Raw genomic sequence first — 18,927 nt, forward strand, 5'->3', positions numbered from 1 at the left:
GAATTGTGGGCGAGGGAGTCTGGTGATGTGTGAATTAATACGTCCCTCAGCTCTGGGTAGTCTGAGTGGAGGCACTGGAAGAAGAAATACGGGGGTGTGGGGGGTCAGCTACTTTTCAAAGCTGACATTGGTGACTAAAAGTCCCCTGAAGCGTCCTTAAGATGGGCAGCTCTCTCCTGGTAGCACCAAGGCAGTGTTCGCAGAGAGTCTCAGCCGAGACTCAGTCGAAGGGAGCATGCTGCCCGCTAGAAGGCTGGGAGTCTTGCAGAAGAAACAAGGGGGCTTGTGTGGTCCAAAATTCTGCTAATGCACTCTGGGGAGTGAGATTGTTTCTTCTTGGACACTGAGAGCCCCTCTCAGGTTTTCCAAGAATAGAGAACTCATTCAGGCCACGCTGGTTTTATAGGTTTTAGATTTATACTGCAGAACTGCCCTCGAACTGCACATTTGTACCCAGTCTAACGCTATATCTTTTTATCGGAATTTAGCACCTGAAGCAGTGGCGCAACTCAAAATGATGAACCCCCCCCCCCCCCTACTGCTGAATATGATGAGGGCCCCCTGAGTCCCCCGTTTCACAGATATAAATTGACCTTGGGCTGGATGGGGCCCCTGAAGGGGCTTTAAATGTTTGGGGCCCCAGGCACCTGACTACACCCCTGACCTGAAGGGGTCTGATTCAAAGTCTAATTCCCATACATCTACTCAATGCACAAAAAGGTCCATGTTCTAACCCCCCTGCCCTCTAACATTTTCACATCCACCCCCTGCACACACATTCCCACGTCACACAGTCGTCCAGCAGTACCAGGAGGAGGGTAGGTCTGTGATGTGCTCGCTCACAACCCCACTTACACCCTATTGAACCCTGCGCACACACGTCTGCATTCACTTACACATCCACCCCCACTTCCCAAGACACTTATACACAAGTCACTGAGACACATTTGTTAGCCACACACACTGCTACACCCCACACCCTCCTACATTCTGCCTACCACTGGCACAACCACACTTCGTGGTAGGGTAAATTTCATTTTCATTGTGGTTCAGTGGTGCTATTGGTGTGAACGGGGTCATCCAGTGAATGATGCCACAATACACCTCAAAACAACTAGTGACATAATAGAACAAACAAACTTTGCAGAATGCCTATTGATGGTGATTGTTGGAGCTGCAGAACTGAGTTTCCTAAACATGTTGGTGTATATATTTATGTGGTTCGATTGAATCCGTAGCCTAGCTTCCTGGGTTGTTGGACTCTGTGTACCCGTGCAGTTGTTTCCGCACTCTGCACAGTAATTTGATAGTTGTCGAGTACAATATACAAATGAAGGTCTCATGTTATGTGTTTCAGACTCCTATAGAGTTATTTAGCACTGTATAAATGGGTGTTTTTTGGCTAGGGGAAGTCCAAATCAGTAATAGCTTTCCAGCATAAAACACAGATTGCTTAGTTCTGATGATTTTGGACATTTTGCCTCAGGCTTGAAATTTTGGAAATTGAAAGCAAATGGGAAAAGGTAAATCCTCCAAATTATTATTGTCCTCCTTCGTCCCTCCAACTCTCCCTCCCAGGCACAGTATATTATTGCATTCAGTTACAGGCGGATGTGGCGACCATGCATTTGTAGGAAATTATATATACAATCTGACCCAGGATTCCATCCCGTCTCCAATATATTTTTATGAAAATCAGTGATATTTTTCCTCCCAAATTGATCCGTCCTTATGGCAACGATCCAAAATGGGCTTTCTGCTGGGCTCTTGTTCTCCGTTTTGTAATTCATCACAAGGAGGGAATACCTCTTATTATAATACACTTGACTTCTGAACACTCAGGAGTGTACTGTACAGTGTTAATTAGGGATTTAAAGAGTATTTTGGAACAAAATTATTGGATCATGGTGCCGAAAATTGTTTACCTTTCAGTGTTTCAGAAACAGAGGAGTACTGTAGAAAATATACAAAGCAGGTACTGGTGGCCTTAACAGAGCAGTTAATAGTTGTTAGCTTGCAATATGATCTAATTAGTAGGGATTAGAGGTAAACTCATGCCTGCACTGGGACCAGCGCATCAGTGAAAGGCAGACTGGCTGCCTGAAGATCCCATCTTTCACCGTGCACGTGCCAGCTCGGCCTCCACCTCTATGTGATGCATGGTCAGTGTGTCTCCTGACTTTTTAGGTCGAGCCTGGGCAGCGCATGCGCTACTCTGCAAGGCATGCTGTATTGGAGTATGCACATAAGCCCGCCCACCCTCTGCCCATATTTGTTATTGGCTTGTGTCATTGTCCTTCGTAAATGCTAGCTTCTGATTTGTAAATAGGCTTGTTAGTCCCTCCTTTGTACTGCCTTGTCTTCGTTTGTAACCTCCCATGAGGACAGCCCCTTTTAAATGTGTTGCTGGTTGGTAGGCTTTAATTGCAGCCTCTGAGCACTATTTTGTTTAATGGATTTCACATGCCTGCCGTTGCAGGCAGGACACGCTCTCTCGCAAATGCTTTCTTTTTATTTTTTCCGTAGCACGGCACGCCACTCTGACAGTGGTAGCAATGCCTTTGGTTTACTTGCCGCCCCAAACATGGCCGCATGGTTTTTTATTAACTATTTATTTATGTTTTAATTGCCACATGCCGCACTTACAGTTTAATGTCGGCCGCGCCCCTTTCCTTAAACGAGCCAAGTCTAAGGAAAGGGGCGTGGCTGACATTTAAGTGAAAGTGCAGCATGGGGCGCTTCTACCAAAAAAAAGCATTTGTTTGTCAACTTGACAAACAAAATGCTTTTTTACTTTAATGGCGGCCATACCCCTTTCTTTCGTCTAAAGAAAGGGGTTCGGACGGTATTAAAGTATCACATGGGCGTTTTTGCTAACTAGCATTTTTAATGCAATAGGTGCCGCATTTACACAACTCGTCGAGAACTATTACATTGCAAATGCTTGTCTGCGCCCTGTAATGTAGGGCGGGCTTAAAGGCAATACAGTCGCTCTTCGCACAGAGCCATCCAAGGGGTTGCTCAGGCACACATGTTGCGCTTGCATGATCTGTATTATGAAACAGGGCAACGCGAGCATCTGGAGCACCTTTTGTAATACCAAAGTACCCCAGGGAGGAAAAATTCAGGCACACACACCCATTGCACCTAAGAGCACTTAAATATGGCCCCAGGCAGGTAATCGTGCAATAACTGAAGGGCCCAACAGACCGATTCATAATTATCTGTTCTAAATGTTACATAGATGAGCCGAGTGTGGCCGTGGAGGTGGATCAGCAGTATCAGACAGGGCCGTAGACCATAAGTGCGGCAGGATGCACACGTGTGGAGAAGGATGTCCGCGGAGCTGCAGATATCAAAGAACAGGCACGCTGCATCAGGGCTCAAGTACAACTAGGTTCAGGCAGGGAGGGCCGCGTGCAGACGCCAGAAGGATTTTGGTGCAGGTAGGGGGAAGTGAATGCATGTGTCTTTGTGTAACTAACATTTTGGTTCCGGTTTGATTGAATGGTCCCACCTTGCCTTCAGGGACAGACGGACTCCCCGAGCCCTACGTACGGACGGGCAGTGCGCACTGTCCTGCTCCCCCTGCCTGCGCCCTGGAGCAGTGTCTGCAGCTCCCTGCGCTGGGCTCGGTGACGTCAGGGCTCTGAAGACTGCCGAGCTCTGAGGAGAAGCCACTGGCGGGATCTCGGCTGCGCGATGTCTGGCTCCCTGCGCACCCGGAGGGGAGAGGACGAGGCAGGGCGCTCTCTCCGCCCTAGCCGCGGCGGAGGTGGGGCAGGGCGCGGTCACAGGTAAGGGATACAGGGTGCTGCCATTTCTTCCACAGGCGGACCCTGGGGGACAGCTCACCTTTGTGACCGTAGCATGAGCTTCAAGCGCCGAAGACGTCGGGGCTTGGGAAGGCGCTGAGCCCCGCTCTGCCCGGGTGGCGGCTCTGCCCTTGGTGCACTGGACGCCCGCATTGCAGCCGCACGCAGTGTGCCTTCTGTGTGTCTGCAGGTAGCTGCTCCCACTGGGGACGAAGTCGCAGCTCAGTAATATATTCCGCAGCCGGCGCCGCCGCACAACCGTACCTTTACCTTGATTTGCCTTGCACTGCTGCATCTTTCCAAAACACTCACCTGGTGCGCTATACTTCAAAGGGGTGGGCGCAGAGGGGGTAAACTGCTCTTATCTTTCCGTATCCGGAAACCCGGATTACAACCTGGACCTGTGTAGCGGTAAGGAGGCGCGGCTGCACGATGCATCAGCTCTGCGCACTTTACACTTTAACCTGGCAGTACCAGTTCACGTTGTGTAGTTAGCGCCTTGTTTCTAGTGCCGAGGTTTCGTTCGTGAATTAAGTGCGCAGTAGGAAGTCTCGCCTTCGCCTCATCAAGCGCATGAAGTAGTTTGGCCTTGTAGTCGTTATGGATGACCGCAGGGACCTCTGTCCTCGCTTTCCTGTCGCCTCGAGGACTCCTGGCTTTTCGCGTGGTGCACTGCGGGCTTTCCTTTCCACTGCGCCTGTCAGACAGAGTATTCTTTCAGGCCTCGCGCCTATTTAAACTGGAAGTCTGCCCCAAAGGCAATCTCACTTCAGACACCGTCCAAACTGGCCAGTTAGCCTCAAATGCGCACATTCTGCGCTGCATCCTGCCAAGTCATGTGTTTTTGAATCAGTAAATGTAGGTGCACCTCAAATGAGGTCTTTAAACGGACGCGGTGCACTGTCTGCTTATTTACTTATGTAGTCTGTTGCGCACATCTGTGTTGAGTTTTCTGTGGCTTGGCAAGCCTGTATTCTACATGCACGACCATTCTGAAACAAATATCTGTCTTGGAAAAAGCAAGTTACTGAAGCACAATTGTTTTCAGTTGCTCTCCCTTTAATACATCACTCGCCCCCCTTATCCCACTCTCGTGACAAAGTGCCCCCCCCCCTCCCCCGCTTTAAAGTTCATCTTAAGACTTTCAGTCAACTAAAGAGCCATGTGCCCCTCATGTATGCATAGGGTGCCCTCCAGTGTGCTGTGTCGGGTGCACACGGCGCTGATGCCGCAGGGCTAAAGTTTGGCTTTCTTGGTCGCCTCTGCTGCATTTGGCTTGAGATGATGCCCACAAGGGGCTTCCAGTCTCCGCCGAACACATGTGGTGCTGCAGATTACCAACATGTGGTGCTGCAGATTACCAACATGTGGTGCTGCAGATTACCAACATGTGGTGCTGCAGATTACCAACATGTGGTGCTGCAGATTACCAAGCTTCTCCAGAAGCCTCGATTGCACTGCATTGTCAGTTTTGGCGCACTTTGTACCTCTGACGACACCGAAGCGCTAGGAGTTGCATCTACATACCTGCATATGCTCCGTTTTGGAGTGTATGATTGGAAGGGCTTCGGTTGGTGAATGACCTATGTGGGAGGTGTTCGTTAGGTGGATGAGATTCAGAAACCATTTCCAAATATGATGCAGAGTTTTGCAATCCCTAAGCATGTAATTTTGCAAAGAGTTTGCAGACAGGCCCTGCCAAGCATATTTGCTGACTAATTAATTTGCATAGTTCAGTTCATACTTTGAGCATTGTTAAGTTGTTGGAGTGAGCAATGTTTTGAATGCTTTCAGGAACAGGAGCTAGTTATCGGTTCTCCTTTTTGAGTAGGCAATATCTTTAAAAATTTGGCAGACAAGAAAGAGAAGGAGGTTCCTCCCATTCTTGGGTTTTTGAATTAAGGCACTGATGGTAACAGGGCAAACTGTGATCAGAGTCCCATACAGCTACGAGTTATGCACATTGCTATAAATGTGATTTATCTGACTGCTGGAAGCCAGATTTGGGAGACAAAAGTGGGCATCACTTTGGTCCTCAATGGAAGGTTGAGTAGCTATCCGGCAGCCTCATTTTGGATCGTCTGTAATTTTCAGAGAATTAGTAAAATGCTCCAAGATGTACTCCATTGGTCCGCAGTGGTCAAGATGGGAGTGTTCTAGAGTCATTCGATGTCTTGGATTTACTGTGAACATCTTTGGAGTTGGAAAATGTGATGGAGATGTCTCATCATGTGCCAGTAGGCTTCTTAAGCTAGGAAGGAGTTCATGGTAACCCCGGGCTGCTGGCTTACTCTGGGTGTGGTGGTGGAGATTCAAGTTCAGCACCCAGTTGTTGATGACTATCTCAGATTTGTTTGGAGGTGTTGCACTTGTAATGGTTGTCTCCTAAAATGTTTACCAGATTGAATTTCTATAAAGTGTTTAGGTTACTTATTATGTGATGTTACTAGGCATTTTACAAACATGGCACAAGAAACAAAAATGAAACCATTGTTTATAAACGTACAAATATTTGTCCTTTCTTTTCATTTCACTTAAACAGCCTTTTCTATTAAAAGTTTACATATTTTTCAGTTAGGAGCACAAAGCCACGCTATTAACTTTGCATCGATCACAGAGGAACATACACCAAAATGCTTTGGGGCTAAATACACACTTATTACACTCATTATCTATTTCCTGTGATTATTTTCAGGAATCGGGGAGATCAAAAGTAATTGTAACTTGTTTCCAGTCCCATCTTGTCCTATCTGTCGGTGTTTCGGGATTTCATGTTAGGAGCTCCTTCAGCAGGGCAATTAATTTCATTGCCAATCTAATTATGCTGAAATGGTTGGCAGACATCCATCTGTGTGTATTTGTGGAAGCTTCCCATAATGTTCCTCTGAAGTATACATTTTACAATCTGGCATTACTGCCCAGAGGCCCCTTCCTGCAGCAACAGACTTCCCACATGGAGTAGCCCATGACCTGTATTTTATAGGTCCTCTTGCAAACGAAGATAATGTATTTCACCCGACTGGTTACTGTGGATTGAGTGGCTCAAGCTGAGGAAGGCACAGCAGAAGCGGAGTGAATTCATAGGCACTTTCCATGCGAGAATGTGTAAGTTGGCAAACACATGCACCATGATGATTCAAACGAAGAGGTCAGGGTGAAGGTAGTTCAAATCTGCTGGTCTGCCAAGCTGAGGAGGCAGGTTCTCTAGATGATCTGGGAAACATTTGGAAGAAGAAAAGTGGCAATCACATGGCACACATGCAAGTGGCACTTTTGCACTTTCAAAGGACCATGTTGCTGTTGGAGAAGGCGGGAATGGTGTGTTTGGCGAGGAAGAAGCCCCTGATGACTAACCAGATCAAAGCACTGGAGGTGGACCTGTTGATGAGCGGATCGGTCATATGCAGAGTGGAAAGCAACGTTCCATTTCCTCGGTATGCACCAACATTTCAGAAGAAAGTAGCATGTTCTAGAGCCGAGTGATGATGGTGCAATGTGGTGGATGCCTGGAAGGATGGATGCACCATGGAGTCTGAGGCCTGAGCCTTTGAACCATTCATAGTCTCCCAGATAGGTTAAGAATAGTTGGTAAGAGCAGCCCTCATACACAGTGCACATTCAGCGCCAAGGTGCTCCTGGATACTGGAGTGTCTGTGAAGCCAAGACAGTGAAGCACTTCAGAAAATTGTAACCGCGGCCAAAGCTCTTTCTGACATTGGCCTAAATCCTCGTATACGAGCACAAGCGATTTGCTCCTCGAAAGGCACATTTGAGCCCAAAGTACAATAAAACTAACGTTTGTGTCCCTCACTGTTCAGTGGGAATGAACGCTTAAAGAAAGCAGTGAAACACTTTGATGAAACAGCGCAACTAATTAATGGTGATACAACAGGGGGAACCACTTTATTGACATCTAGGAAATCTGCTAAATTTGCTAGTAGATCATGTGACTTCCGAAGCAAAGCCTTCAATTCCTTGTAAATATGTGAGCAGACACTTAGCTTTGGTTGTTCCCAAGAAAGTGCATCATGTCCTGCTGACTGCAATGGTGTGGCATGTCCCTTTGGGATAAAATCTAAATTCGAAATTGTATCTCACGTTTAAAGGTGCACAAGGAATCAAGATCAGGAAGATTGCAAATGAACATTAATGCCTCCATCAATATTTTATATTTAATTCGGGGTTGAAGCCAGGAGTTTTTATTGATGTTACTTTTTGTAGCTGCGCTCAGTATTGCCATTGTACCAAGGGATTCAATGCAATCAATCTGTCTGTTGCGCTGTTGTGCTACCATTGTAGTTGTATTAAATTGTGAACTCATCAGAAATATCTCTGTGTTGTATAATGTATTTAGTTGTAGTCAATATTTCAGTGATATACAGAGTTCCTCTTATAATACTTTTTCATGTGATCAGTGAAAATGTTACTGAAAATTCATAGAAAATAAAACGTCGCTGAAAGAATGTTGAGCAATAATTTTGATACGTAGTTGGATGTAAAAATTAGTGTATATCAGTGAGCAGCACAATTTTGATATTTCTGTCCAAGTACTTGAAGAGAGACAGGAAGTGTGAGAGCTGCATTCTGGCTAAACCACAAGCACAGAAAACGTTAGTGATGGAAATGGGAGAATGTCTCCTCCATCATCAAGAACAAGAAAATGAGATTTTCACGTGTTTTGGGCCCCGCGTGAAACACAAAATCATTCATTCAGTAATTTGTAGGTGCAAATAGAAGTTGCAGTGTAAGGGGGGTTCAGCGAAAGATTACACACTGTAGTTTATTTTCCTTGATACGCAGCTCTGGTACAGCTATCCTTTATGTGGTATTAATATCAGAGTGGCCCTCTGGCACTCGCGATTCCTCTGCTACCGCCACTGGCTCTACCAATGTCTTGTCCATTTCCTTGCTACCTCTTTCGAGGTCCTCTGTATCTGCCTCACCCATACTTATGTTGCGGCAATGCCATAGTATTCCAGACGAGTTCAAGTCAATCAATCCTATATGCACTTCACCATAATTCTATAAGTGTGTGCAACCTTTTCCATCTTACAAATATCTTACAACATTCCATCTTATGACAGAAAGCTTCAGAGAAGAAAAACAAAACGTGTAGAATATCCCAAAATCGAATGTTCACTCCTAATAACTTTTGAGATCAAAGAACATCGCTGAAACTGAGCTTTAAAACTGGTACCATTGGCTTTGAAAGGCGAAGACTCGAGGCACTTCATAGAAGTTCTAGATGTTCACTGACCTCCCTCAGAAGCATCCGTGGAATTATGTATGCCAAGTTCTAGTGCTCTTAGTCAAGTTCAAGACTCATAAACGCGTAAAAATATGAGTGAGCCCCTGGCCTGTAGGAATCATGTGTATTACCGTGTTTGACAACAGCCAGCACAGCGGCAGACCTATAGGAGATGGTAAGGGGTAAACCGGTCTCTAATACCCTTTACAGGTAACTCATAATAGGGCTTGAAGCAGACTGTTCTAATGCAACTTCAAGTAGGACTGACCTCGGTTAAGCCTCACTCTCGTTACTTTGTGGTGTGCACACGAGGGAAGGACCAGCCATTTAAACAGAAGTGCATCACAACTAGGGCTAGTGTATAAACCACAGCCCAAAGTAGAGCTAAATGAAAATGTTTGCAGCAGGTAGACAGAAAATTCCTCCAAAATAATGTACAGTTATTTAAAAGCCTATGTTTAAAGGTAGTGGTGGGTTCAGGGTACGTGACCGAGTCTTAGATTTTCCACATTAGGTTTCACGCACTGAACTGAATTATAGTAATTTTAAATCCCCTTCAGAAAGACGAGAAGGCTTTGTCCGCTCTAAACGAATGGAAACCTGTAAATTAAAAATGTGTGTGCTGCAGGCTCTCAAACCCACCGAGACGTTGTACTAGCTATGAAAAGCACATAGAGAGGAGTAACACGGATCAGACATAGTCTGAAGAATTGCTCCAGTGTTACAAACTGTTCCAACTGAGAAAATATTAAAATATATATATATATATATGCCATTCCCACATTAATAGTTTTTTGAGTCAATGCACGTGACTAAATACAAAAATATATATCAACTTGTATCCGCGAAGTTATTGGACTTAAAATTTAACATCATTTGTAGCTAAATATAGAAGGGATGTGTAATTTCACTCTGTATCAAAAAACGAGCATTTCAAACGTGAAGTCTAAATGCAGCACCTCGAATGTCAAATCGATTCTGTGTCATGTAAAGATGAAGGCGCAGTCTTTGTAACCTACAAACCTGGGTTCAAAGCCCGCTGCCGCCATTCTACCCATGTTTTTTTAAACAGAATCATTAAGGATCCAGTTCAGTAAACTATCACGTCACTGTGGGACAGAATAAACGTCGAAGAAGAGGGAAAGGACAACCCAAGATGATCCATCATTAACCTTAATGAGGCACACACCGTTGCCCAAGTACAGCAAACACAGCAGGGAAAAGTAGTCCGCTTCTAGCACAAAAAGAGCAGCACCAAACTCCCAATGGATATCACATCGTGCATTTAACACCCCATAATAACTTCAAAACCGTTGATCTGCTTCAAATTACACATTTATTATTGGACTAGACCATAGGGTGGGAGTGTGAGAGGGAGAACTGTGGAGAAGGATCAGTATAGGATCTCGACTTTTGGCTCGAAGGCTCGCAGGTGACAATAGGTTCCTGTATTTCACCTGTCCAGGTCGCAACCCCAACATGTTCCTTATTACTCTTCCTGTTCAGCACACACTTGCTTACTAGATAATGCCTTATTGTAGACATCATCTCTAGAGACACTGATTACGCTGATCACGTTGACCTTGGTTTCAAACAAGGCAGCTGGACTTCACACTCATCGTACTATGGACCTGTACGAGGAAACTCAAAGCCAATGGGACTCCAAGCCCAGCACGAGGAGTCCCCTCTATGCCCATCTTCATCACTCGGGTTCCCTTTGGAATACCAGAGACCAGGAACTTTGGGACAGCGAGTTCTGTCTGAAATTTGAGCCTGTTGACTTCTTGAAATGACAGATCAGTGGCTTGATGCGCATCACTTTGCTATGAAAGTGGATGTCCGTTAGGTGAAAGATAGGTTATTATTGGTACTCTTTCAGCTAGAAATTCCACCAATGGAATCAAATAACTTTCCACTACGTTAAGCCTTTCGGCAAATCAGTGACTTGAAAGCATAACTGGACCTTGAAGAATTTTCCCAAGATAAAGTGGATGCCTGTTCCACAGTGCCTAGACAGAACAGAACCACAAGAGATAAAATGTCCACTGCCACAAATTACACTTGGGATCAGTGGGATGGAGTATTTGCTGCTTTGCTCAACTTTTCTGCTGGTAGACTGAAAGAAAAATGTGGTCTACTTAACCGTGGAATACAATGAGAATGGAGAAGTCAAAAACTGGAGCACAACATTCCTGTAAGCGTAAGGACCGGTTAGTCTTTTGCGAGGGACGAAATGAAATGTTGGTCTTCCACTGGACTTGTGATGCGTCTATGGCTTGAAAATTTAGTGAACAGTTGAGGGCATCTAAATCCCAGCCACCGTCCGTCCTTAACCCACTGTATTACATTCACCTAGTCAGTGACCAACCACTTCAGCCTAACAATTTGAAAGCATACATCATCAGCGCAGAGAATCAACATGTACCTACCAATTAACTGACTTTCCACCCAACCCGACCAGCCAATGTCCCTATAGGCCCAGCCGCACTTCTGATAAGACTGTCTCTGGGGCTGTGTTTTACTACATATTCAATTTAAAATATTTTAATAATCTTTAGGGGAATTCTGTCCCAAAAATAATGTTGTAAGTGGGTTTTGGACTCTTGTTGAATGATCAACCCATTTGTAGCACAAAGTTTTAAGAGATTTTTCCTCTGACTATATTTCTACACCTTTTTTTTATTGGTTTTTTTTCTTCTTTTTGTTTATTTGTCTTATAAATCTATCCTTTTTTTTAATGAATTTGGGTTTCAGATGTTTGTTTTTCTTTTTATGTTATTGCTGTGTGAGTTGTTTGCTTGGACTCGTCTTCCTCAGAGTAACTCTTGAACGTGTCCCACGTTATCTACAGATGAGGCAAGGATACATCTTTAGCAGTCTTTGATTTCCCTCTGAAGTATTCCCACAATGATATTGTTGTGAATGTAGCACCAAAGCACATGAAATGTCTTTGGTTGCCATTCCACCCCTGTTTTCTATGTTGATTTCGTGCAGCTTGATTGTACTTTAAATGGTCTGTCAGCACTTGTGCACCTTCCGCTGTCTAACGTAGAATTACCCTATCTTTAATGGGTCACAATTAGACTTCTCAGAAGAAGGAAGGTACCAAAGAACATGCTACTTACTGCGTGAACTCCTGTTTTAAGCAGTGTATGTCGGTGTTTCGCAGTTCTGTTGGTTATGAGTTGTTTGTGCAGTTGTTTCGCTCTTAGGCAGTGTGTGATACACTTTTGAATCCTTCAGATGCTACTCCTCGGGTGGTTAATTTATTGACCAAGCACAATGGGCTGCAGTGCAGTTTAGTGGTATATCACTTTCCAGGGTTCTAGTCTCAAACCACAGCTGCAGTGGAACATGGCGTCACGGAGAAATCGCGAATGTGTTTATTCTTGGGATCGCTTTCACCTTATGGTGGCACTGCATATATGCTCTTCTGCATACCTTGCTTATACCATGGCAGGGGCCATACACCCCAGCTTGTTTGTTCAGGACTTGCTAAAGTGGCGTTTTAAGAGCAAGATCCTCGTAGCTGCGGAAACAAATGAATGTTTCACGGTCTATAAAGAGTGTTACAAGGCTCGCTCAGAACCCACAGAGTGCTTTCACATGTGGCATTCGTGCCCAGCACTCCTTTCTTCAAGTGCCCGATCACTTGCGTTATTCTTCAGCGCTCTGTATCATAGTCTTCTTTATCACATGGAGCGCCTCCACGTGAATGCTTGATAGGCAGCCACCTGGGCCGTGCCACCCACCTACATGTTTTTAGGTCTCGCCTGACCCAGTGCATGCGCTGGTCTGGCGAGACTTATTGAGAGGGCTCCAAAAAGTGCTACCAGGCCAGCCTAGAGCTACAGTGCATGTGAGCGGGCGCGCGCGCTGGGCTTTACCGCGATCACTTTCACTTTCGCGGCCGCTTTGCATAGCCAATAGGTCTCGCTTTTGGGACCTTATAAGTATTTAGCTATGCAACTGTTGCATGGCTAAACACTTATAAGGTCCCAAAAGCGAGACCTATTGGCTATGCCAATGCTTGTTTTGTTTTTTTTTTGGTTTTTTTTTTCCAAGTTTGCAGGTCTTCTGTTTTGGTTCGCTTGCTTTAGCCTGTGTCCATCTGGTTCTTCCTCCTGTTTTAATGGAGAGTTGTGGCTGTTGCCCTCCTTCAGCTTGCCTGTGCTCGACTGGTGTTTACTTTGATCGACCCTCAGGGTCTGATTCATAAAGGTAAACTTACATTTTAGTGTAATTGTACTTTGTTTTTTGGTGGTCACAAAGTAAGTGTTAATAGTAAGTTTACGACTGCAGAGACTCTGCAGCGGGCTGAGAACTCTGCCCAGAAAGAGCGGACAGGCCTGTCTGTTTTTGAATCGCGGAGTTCTCCGTCTCGAATGCGGAACCTCTGCAGTCGTAAACTTACTATTAACCCTTACTTTGTGAATTCCAAAAAGGCATACATTTACACAAACATGTAAGTTTACCTTTGTGAATCAAGCCCTTAGTTTGTGAGGTCTGACACAATGAAGACCGAGGATGAGGTAATGCCTGGATCACCTCAGCACACTGTTTGCTAACCTCTCCTTTGGCTTTGCCTACAGATGGTTAACCAGGGGTTTGATTGATAGTACAGGAAGTGAACTGCCCCTGGCCCCTTCATATGACTTACAGGAAGAGGAAAAGCCATATCTAAGAGCCGGTGGTATGCGTTTTACATTTTTTCTTGGAGATATGCTAGCTATTGAACAAGACAAACCTCAACGTGTTAGGACTCGAACGAGAAAGACCGGCGAGAAGGTAATGCTCTGCGGTAGCTGGTATCATATCAGACAGACAAAAATAATGATTTTAAACAGTTGTTGGACAAGCAGGAAAACTAATGCAAATGGCACAAATTTCCCTGAAATGCTCGAATGAATTAAAACTGGCTTTCTTGAACATAAAGTTGTGCTATCTGCTGCAACAGAGCGCATTGTGTTCGCGACCAGTGATGTGTGAACTCCTTATTGCTTCTAATGATGAAAGAGTGCTAATTAGTAGCTAGGGATCACATGGCAAATGCTCTATTTCCTCTTCACAAATTCAACAGGCAACTTTCAGCAAGAAAGGACACTCGCGTTATTTTCAGAACCTCAACTAATTCTAATCTAATCTGGATTGCGGTACAATCTAGTAATGAAGGAGCACATTTACTAAATCATACATTGAGTTCTCTAGCTTTGAGTGTTCAGTCAGTTGTAACGCTGGGCCTTTTAACCACCAGCACAGGGATCCCAACACCCTCGTATTGAAGTGTAGCCCAGGGCCTGCCTTGAGCCCACAGCCCCTGTAGGATCTGTATTTTTAGAGCGGATGCTGCTAGATTTGTCACTCGAGTCCCTTCCCCCAGCTGACTTCCAGGGACACAGGATGTCCTTTCCGGAATTTTGAATTGTTACAAAACTCTGGCACATGTCCAGTGACATATTCCCTTGGTATTCCAGGTCCAGAGGCCTTCTGTACGAGTTGATGAATGCTTGCTTATAAAGGCGTTTTTCTCTGCCTCTGATGCCATGTAACCGACTCAATCTACTGTTTTGCTGGTAACACCAATGGAGTAGCCCACTCCGTCTGCAGGGTAGCCGCCCTCTCGCGATATTCTTTAACGTCTTGGGCACTCGGGGGGCATTCTTTTGCACTTGACTAACCGGGGAAATAGTTTTGTTTCTTCTGCAGCCCTTTTCAACTAATAGCACACATTGATTCCAGGTATGCATTATCTTCTGGTGTGCAGGTGCTACTGTAAAGCAGATGTTGTCTTACTTTGTGTAGTCTATCGGAATCTTTGAAAAGGTGCAACCCAGACCAGTTACGAAAGAACACATTGGATACAGTGCTTTAGTTACAGATTACTTTAAGATTTGCAATGTATCCCTCCATACACAGATATACCTCATTATGGGCCTCATGTAGGTAGCATACCAGTTACCACTTCTAAAATACCGAACGATACCGAATCGGTATTTTAGAAGTGGTAACTCGTATGTAGGTAATGAGTCGGTATTTTTTACCGATTCGTTACTATTCGGTAATTACCGAATCGGTATTTACCGATTCGGTAATGAGGCATACCTTCCCATTGATGGGAAGGTATGCCTCATTACCGAATCGGTAAATACCGATTCGGTAATGGGGGGAACACTTGCATGGGTGGCAGGGTGTCACATTGACACCCTGTTGCACCCCTGATTCGGCCATGTGTGCACATGTGGCACACATACATGCCCTAAGGGCATGTATGTATGCCACATTGCACACTGCTACGCGCGTCAAAATGCATAAATACATACTTTAATTATTTACCACCAACTAAAAGTTGGTGGTAAATACCGACTCTAACACACACCCACACACTCCCCCTACATCTCAATTTTGGTGTCGGAATTTACCGAATCGGTAAAATTACCGATTCGGATAAGTTACCGATTCGGTAACATTACCGATTCGGTATTTGGCTACCTACATGAGGCCCTATATGATGAGTATCACCTTTTCTGTATTTAGGAATTGATGGTGCCTAATACTACTCTATGGAGAAGAAAACTTACTTTTCATGAAAACAGGAATCTCAGCAAATTAAGCCTTGTGACAAAGCATCTTCCATGCTCAAAATGAGTTCTACCCGTAACACTTTTTCTTAAAAAGGATTCCTCAATCACATCAGACGACTGAATGGGAGAGAATTGTGGCAATCAGGTGGCACGTATAGCTCTACAAAGGCCTAAATAGATGGTGCAGAACTACGTAAATGTATTTTGTATTTATTCATTCAAATAGATATTTTAGCAGAATTGTTGTATGTACATGCATTCCAGATCACAGTGGATTTTAATAACAGTTACATGAGTGCAGGACTCTGCATGCGTTGCCGGAGGCAGTGGCGCTATGAAAAGTGGGAGACAAACAAGTAGAGTGCAATGAGTTTATGAACTGTTGGGCGAGTCGATAGCCGTTGGTGTTTTTCAACAGGAAGAGGTTGTCCCTGAGAGCTTGTTTGGATAGATATATCAGTGGGTGCAGCATCAACAGGATAGTTCAATCAAGTGAAGTGAGTGAGCAAGGAAATGACTGGACCCTGGATAGGACACACAGCAACTTTAGGGTCACACAATGGTAAAAGTCATGGAAATGTAGGGTTCTGAATGGGTTACAAGAGGGGAGGCACACCGCGGATGTATTTGTAATCCAGGAATAATTCATTTGAAGAGCCACATTTTGTGGTGCTAGTTGGCCAGTCTGTTGACAGAATCTGAAAGTATATGTGGTCCAACGAGGGTTCAAGAGCGTACTGCTGGGAAAGTTAAGGGCTTGAGTGGGTGGAAGGAAACGTGAACGAGAGGAGTGGAAGCTACCTTAAAAGCTACAACCATTCTGTAGCTTTCTAATCATTAGTGAGTTGCTCATGGTTTTGGTCGAGTGGAAAGTTAGACTGGACCTTGCTTTGGAAAATTGGTGGGAGTCCTCAAAAAATGAAAGACCTGAAACCTCTCTTATAGTTGAGGACTACACAGAAGGTGCATTTTGGAGGAAGTGCTTGGGGATTGGGATAAGACGGGGAATGGAGGTCATTTAGGGGTCACCAGGTTTGCAGCTGCGATCCCTGGCTTGCCCTTTGTGACCCCTGGCCTCAGAGGTGGCAGAATTAGTGGCAAGAACACAGAGGTGGCTCACATTACCAGCATCAGGCTCTAGTCCCTTTTCTTCTCGTTTTTTAAAATATTACATTAATAATGAATCATAATATGATATTCATTAAGAATGTAATAAAAATGTAGATCGGTAGAATCTGGAACGGAACCTTCCATGGCACCTTTGGAAAGTAAATGAAAATGCTTTTCAGGATATGTTTTGTGCGTGCACGTGGGTGAGAGAGTTTCGGTGACATAGCGTTGCGTATGTCCGAACATGTATGGTTGTATGTGGGATGGTGTGTGTGTGAAAGTTAGAAAGTATAGGTGAGCAAGAGAGTGTGAATGAGTGAGTCTCGGCAAGAGTGAGTGCAATCATTGTGATGTTATGAGGGTTAAGGTCATGTGTCATCACTTCCTGTGACATCATTAAGGTCAAAAGGTGTGTGTTGTCACTTCCACTAGCCCTTGTATTTTCTTGAATTGACACCCATGGGCGGGGGCTGTTTTCACTGCTGTGAATGGGCAGAAACTAAACGTTTGCGTGTTTTGTCTAGGATAAGCATGAATCGCCCCAGGACCATTTAGCGTCAGATGACGGAGTCATTGATGCAGGCCTCGAGAGAGGAAAATGAGTGGAAGTGATGGCAAAGCCAAATAAGGGCAGTCCTATACCAAGGGAAGCACTGCATATTGAAAACAAGGCACGAACAGAGCCTTGCAGGGAGGTGTGACACCCATGGGGAAATGTGTAGCCACTTTGGCCTTCAAGTACCAAAATCGCAGGTATTGCTTAATGGAGCAGTAGAATGCAGAGGAAGGTGATCTAAATCAGTCCATGTGGACAGGAAAATGTTAAGGTTCGCAATCTGGAGATGGGTGAGAGATCAAGACCAGTAACAATCACTGAGAATAGGTTGTGATGAGCTGTGGTAATCCGGTTAAGGCATTGTCAGTGCTGTGTGTTTTAGGAATCCTGTTTGCAGGGCAAGGCACATGTTGTTGGGGGCAGGATGGCTAGGAAGTCGCATGAAGGGCATCCTGAAGCCCTTCAGGGGTATAGGTAGTTGAATCAGATGAAAGGGTCCGCGGAGGGACTTGTGAACATGGGCCATTGAGTAGAGATTGGTTGATGGTCCAGAGAAGTGGTGGAATGGTTTGATGTGGTCTTTAGAGAGGTCAATCATGACTGGCTGATTTATAAACCGGAGCGATGTGCCCTGGTTAGAGCGCTAAAAGGTCACTTAGCGCATAAGTTTTTGGTTGATGCTAGGGCCATGGTTTCATGCTTCGTGAAAAATTCTGCTGTCTTCTGCATCACCCAGTGCCAAAAGCTGGGTTTTGTTGCCATTTTGTTAGCTGTTTTCTTCATCCAGTAATATTGATGTGTATATGAAATGTATTCCTCATATAGGGCCTCATGTAGGTAGCGAAATACCGGTCGGTAACGGCCGATTTTCGGTAAATATGCCGTTACCGACTGGTATTCAGACAAGTGAGATGTAGGAGTCCAAAAACCACTTTTCGGTAAATATGAGGCGGTAAATACCGATTCATAGTTACCGAATTCCAAAATACCGATTCATGTTTACCGAATACATAATTAACGAATCGGTAAATATGAAGTGGTAAATATGAAGTGGTAAAAATTTAAAATGACATGTAGGAGCAGGCGGTAATTAAGAAATCCAGGAAAATCGGTATATAAGAGTCGGTAATTAACACGGATTGAAAGCAGGTGGTAACCATCAACAATGCACATAAGCAATCCCAAAATGCAACAGCGTGGACAACATGGCCGCCATGTACGTCATTGCAAGGCGCCTACGTCTACAGGCAGCAGGACTGAGGGTGTGGCGACGGGAGGAACAAATCTACAGACAGCGCATCACACTACTACAGCTGACTGATGCAGAGATACATGAGAGGTACAGGCTACACCCCGAAACCATCATGGACCTGATAAGGGACCTGCACCCACTCCTGGACCAGCCAACAAGAAGGGCGCACGCCATACCACCACATGTGCAGGTGCTCTGCAGCCTACATCTACTGGCATCCGGCAGTTATCAGGTGGTGATAGCTGCGGTGGGTGGTGTATCCCAGAGTTGCCTGTCCCGTTTCTTCAGGAAGTTCCTGGATGCCATGATGCAGAGAATGCACCACTACATAAGCTTCCCAAACACACAGGCTGCACTGCAGAAAA

General features: G+C 45.0%; 1 protein-coding gene across 5 annotated transcripts in view; it reads left to right on the forward strand.

Moving 5' to 3' along the window:
* The window catches only part of PLEKHG1 (pleckstrin homology and RhoGEF domain containing G1), a 260,178-nt gene that overhangs the window by 19,889 nt on the left and 221,362 nt on the right, over nt 1-18,927 (forward strand). Inside the window, exon 1 of one of the 5 annotated variants that reach the window (XM_085612488.1) lies at nt 3,674-3,797. The exons of the other annotated variants lie outside the window; for them this stretch is intronic. The gene's annotated coding sequence lies outside the window, so the exon portion shown is untranslated. Of the gene's footprint in view, nt 1-3,673; nt 3,798-18,927 lie in introns of those variants that run through there. 5 annotated transcript variants of the gene reach the window in all.

The sequence above is a fragment of the Triturus cristatus genome, chromosome 6 (assembly GCF_964204655.1).
Source record: "Triturus cristatus chromosome 6, aTriCri1.1, whole genome shotgun sequence".
Lineage (NCBI taxonomy): Eukaryota > Metazoa > Chordata > Amphibia > Caudata > Salamandridae > Triturus > Triturus cristatus.